Genomic DNA, 5,161 nt, shown 5'->3' on the forward strand with positions numbered 1-5,161 from the left:
CACCCTTACATTGTTTACCCCCCTTCCACTTGCACACCCTTTTTTCTAGTTGGTTCTTTACATTGTTTCAAGAAAAAATGGTTGTCGTTATCGCGGCTTCACCACCCTTCATAATATTCCTCCTCTGTTTTGTAGCAAAACTCATGCATCTAAGAATTATTAACAACCAACACTTAATCAAGGCCCGGCTACACCCAGGGCCTGTCCCCTGGCCAATCATCGGGTGCATACCTGAGATGCTACGGCAAAAAACGACATTCAGGTGAATCCTCTTGCTGGGTGGAGGAGATGGACACTGAGATTGCATGCTTTCGCTTCGGGAATGTCCACGTGATCCCAGTGACTTGCCCTGCGATTGCCCAAGAGTTCCTGAAGAAGCAAGATGCCGTTTTTGCATTGAGGCCATTGTCTGTGGCTGCTGGCACCTTCAGTGGCGGATATAAAACCACCATCTTATCACCCTATGAAGAAACTTGGAAGAAAATGAGGAAGGTGTTAAACTCAGAAATCGTTTCTCCGGCGAGGCACCAGTGGTTCCATGATAAAAGAATCATGGAATGCGATAACCTAGTAAGGTAAATTATATATATATATATACACACATATCTATAATTTGACGAACTGCATTTTGCTCAGTTGCCGAATTTTTGCTTGAACATTTGCTTAGTGGTCACTTATTAAGTACATTTTTCTAATAGGTACATATACAGTCGGAGCAAAAATTTGGGAGAGTGAACCTGAGAACTGCATGCCGGGAATGTGATGCGGAGATTATTGTTCAATCAGAGATATTTTGTAGAGAAGATCATTGATGATGGAGCTCCAACATCCCGGGAAGAGGAGCGTGTGGAAGCTCTCTTCGAGGCGCTTAGGTACCTCTATGCATTCTGCATGTCAGACTCCTTACCTTACTTGGCAGGGCTTGATTTAGACGGCCATGAAAAGATTATTAAGGAAGTTCATGAGACCATTCTTAAGTACCATGAGCCTATAATAAGAGAGAGGATCCAAAAATGGAGCGAGGACGACGGTCGCAACTTCCTAGCGGAAAACGAGTTGGGAAAGATTGAGCCCTCTGGGCCTGCTTGATGTTCCGGTTTCACTTAAGAACGCACGGGAGTAGCCGCTGCTTACACCGGAAGAGATTATAGCACATACCTTGGTACGATATAGAATTTAGCAAATCAGTTACTTCATGTCATTTTTCTCTTGCTCGAACAGTTGAATGACGGTTACGTTCTTGATTTGCTTGCAACATGCAAGCACATTAGGACGTTCAGAAAAGCGAAGCATATTTTAATGTCAATTAATAACTAAAATTATGGTCCAGTATTTGAGTGGAATCGAAACGTGACAACTAATTGATAAGGGTATGTGCGTATATATTGTTATTTTAACTCTTCCGAAAGAGTGTGAATCTATTGAAGTAAAGACTATGTGTATAGATACGTAGCTGGAGTCGCAGGCAATCATATATATTAGATATTATTATTGCAGGAGATCATGATCGCGGGAATTGATAATCCAGCAAATGCAGTGGAATGGGCCATGGCAGAGATCCTCAACAAGGCAGACGAAGAAGTAGACAAGGTTGTGGGAAAAGAGAGACTTGTCCAGGAACAAGACATTCCTAACCTTAACTACATCAAGGCATGCGCTAGGGAAGCCTTTAGGCTTCACCCACTACATTCCTTCAACCCCCCGCATCTGTCCTTATCCGAGACCGTCGTTGCGGGCTATCGTATGCCGAAGGGAAGCCACGATATTCTAAGCCAAAGAGGACTAGGCAAAAATCCTAAAGTCTGGGACAGGCCACTGGAATTAAGACCGGAGAGGCACCTCTTTACTGGAGGCGATGCAAATAGGTGCAATGGCTCCCCCAAGGAGGTTTTGCTCACGGAGCCTAAGCTGAGGTTCATATCCTTTAGCACAGGGCGCCGAGGCTGTATCAGGATAACGCTTGGGACAGTTATGACGGTAATGCCGCTTGCAAGGATTGTTCAGGAGTTTTTGTGGATGAAGCCGCCAGAGCTATCAAAAATCAGCCTCGAAAAATCGGATCGCGATTTGTCGCTAGCCAATCTGTTGGTCGTATGTGTCAAACACCGCCTGCCTTCACGTCTTTATGTACCGTAAACTGCACTGATAGTCCAAAAAGTTTTACAAATATTTCAATATAGTACAAAAAAATTTTTTTACTACTTGATGGTACAAAATGTTTCAAAGTTATTTCAGTATAGTACAAACCGTCATCTCGCCATTGACGCCGTAAAGCCGTCCTTTACAAGATCTGTAAAATTTGCACCATCATGTAACTTACATAAAACATTTTATACTATTAAGTTACAATTTCAAAACATTTTGCACCATCATGTAACGTCCCACAAAAACCGGGTTGGCTTGACGGCGTCAATGGCGAGATGACGGTTTATACTATACTGAAACAACTTTGAAACATTTTGTATCGTCAAGTAGCAAAAAAACCTTTTTGTACCATATTGAAACATTTGTAAAATTTTTTGGGCCACCAGTGCAATTTACCCCTTTATGTACCTGTCAGCACCCAATTTCGATCCATCGGCTCCGGGGGGGGCAAAATCGTCATTTTTCCAATTTATTACTTTTTCTTAAAAAAAAAATTTAAGGCAGGGCCGGGCAGCGCTCACCGGCTACCCGTGATCCCGCCGGCCCAGAATAGGAAAATCGCGGATATCCGCGATTTCCCCCAAAATCGGCCGAAATCTTAACAAAAAAGGGAAGAAATTGCAATTAAATGGACAGAAAGACAATTCGTAAAAGGGGGGGACGGAACCCAGCAAGAGAAAACGGGAAATTTGCTCTCGTTTTGGCGAATTTTGGCAAATCGGACAAATTCGGAATCCTCGCTGGAAAACCATAAAATCTCCCCGATCCCGACCATTTTAACTCCGGTGAGGCCCAGATCGGCCATGGCGAAGCTTCAGCGGTGTCCAGAACCGTCACCGGCGTCCTCTCCAGCCTTCATCGCAGCGTCCAGGGGTGAGAACCGCCGCCCGCAGCGTTATCGCTGTCGTCCTCGGCTATTCCAACCGCCTGTCAACTAACGGGCCTCGGCCCATTTCTTTTGCTTCGCAGGTTTGGCCCAGGCGTTTTTCCCAGTCCAATCCAATCTGAACGATCCGACGACCCAACCCGGTATCTGAACCCGTCCGATGTTATCCGAAATCCAGCCCAGAACGCCGATCCGGCCCAATCCAGCCCAAATCCATTCGCGGCCCAATGCGTCAGGCGGCCTAGCGCCCAGTTCGGGCAGTTTCTCCTTCGGGCAGGCAGTCCGATCCGACCCGATTCATTCGACAATTTTTTTGATTTTTACAGAAACACCCCTCAACTTTCTGGACTAGGTAAAATCTCGACTTAACAGCATGCTTAGGACTTCTTTTCGGATTTCATGCTTGCTTGGATGATGATGATGTGAAATAATTGTTTGTGGGTTGTGTGGATGATCGAGATTATGCCGAATTCGTTTTATTGAACTTTCTAATTTGTTCCATTTCAGTCCTAACGCAACTTTTCATATCTTTCAACCGGCACGATATTCTAAGTCTATTTTAAACCGGTCCTAGGACATTTTTTTATGTTCTCAGCACGTCCCTAATTTTCCAGGGAACTTTTTAATTTGTCTCAATTCAGTCCCTATAACATTTATCCATTTTTAAAATCAGTCCTGAATTTTAAAATTCATCTCAAACATGTCCTGGACTATTTCATTCTTTTCAGAACACTCTCTGAATTTTCTAGAATTTTAATACCACGCCAGTAAATTTTTCAATTCGTTTCAATCTAGTCCTCGGGATATTTTCTCATTTTTTAATTAGTCCCTGTTCTTCTAAATTTTCCTATTCGATTCTCGAGCAATTTACGAGATGATCGGAAATTAGAGTTTATCGGGCGGTCCATCAATTATCGTTCCGGTGGCTCGAAACTCAAAAATTAAAGCATTCGGCAGATTTAATTAAACTTAATAATTCCATCAATCGAGTAATGGGACGTTCACATGACTAATTAATTCACTCAATCTTAATAATTTTGCATGAATTGATAATTAACCAAAAACACGTGTCGATAAATTGCAAATATGTGTTAGTGCCTTTCTTTTCAAAATTCGCGATCTTTTACAAAACCTTGAGACTCGTGGTCCGATGTGACATGGACATCTAGGAAGAACTTGCATGTCTTGACTCGAGGTCTCACCTAATTTTAGGTAACTCCAGTCGGGGTGTGGAAGTTCTTTTTAGATCACTTCCGGATAGATTGACCGTTTCTTTGGATTTTTCGGGGTTCTTGCACAACCCTGGAAGATCCAGGGAATTGGTCGACACCGGTCACAGGCCGAGGTGGCCCGCACTGCGTAGTCTCTCTTTTTCCAAAACATTTTCACCACAAGGGGAAAAAGGCCTACCTGCAATTTACCGTCATCTTAGCATGATCTTGGGTAGTTAGACCAGGTATGATGGTTTAAGATACAAATAATCGAATTAATCGCATACTTGGCCTAAAACAGAGAGGTGATAGTGGGTTAGGCACTAGGTCCTAGGGTTCTCAAGCTGAAATCCATGTTTGTTTATTTGGGCTTGCTTGTTACATTTTTGCACTTATTTATTATGCGGATTGAGCCCGATCCTTTAGGACACGATTCACATGGGGTCCAATGCCCCCATACACCGAGTGCGCATTTAATTTAATTTTCGATCTTTTCCAAAACCATACGATGAGCATGAGTGGAATAATGACCAAATGCGAACTGATCGGGATTCAGTCATTGTAATTTGTATTTTTATTTGAGAGAGCAATGTGAAGGTTTAATGTTGTACATTTATTTATGTAAGAATCCCGGTCGGAGAGTGGACGGTCGGAGTGTTTCTTCGAATTTACGATGTCAAAAAGGGCGAGACAAGTGCAACCCTAAATCATGCGGTAAATAAATAAAATGACAAGCCTAGCAAGTTAGAGTACCGAAAGGGCGTGTGAGATACAGGCCCACACGTAATAGAACCCCCGAATTCGGAATTTCAGGTTCCGTACAGGCCATTGCCTTAGCATACTAGGTGTATCCTATACCCCTAGACCCAAACAACTCACCGGCCCTCGACCTTCGGGTCGTAAACAGGTAGTGGTGACT

General features: G+C 43.3%; 1 pseudogene; it reads left to right on the forward strand.

Moving 5' to 3' along the window:
• Positions 1-77: 77 nt before the first annotated feature.
• LOC116207323 lies at positions 78-2,136 on the forward strand (annotated as a pseudogene).
• The last annotated feature ends 3,025 nt before the right edge of the window (positions 2,137-5,161 follow it).

This window comes from Punica granatum, chromosome 1, assembly GCF_007655135.1.
Source record: "Punica granatum isolate Tunisia-2019 chromosome 1, ASM765513v2, whole genome shotgun sequence".
NCBI lineage: Eukaryota > Viridiplantae > Streptophyta > Magnoliopsida > Myrtales > Lythraceae > Punica > Punica granatum.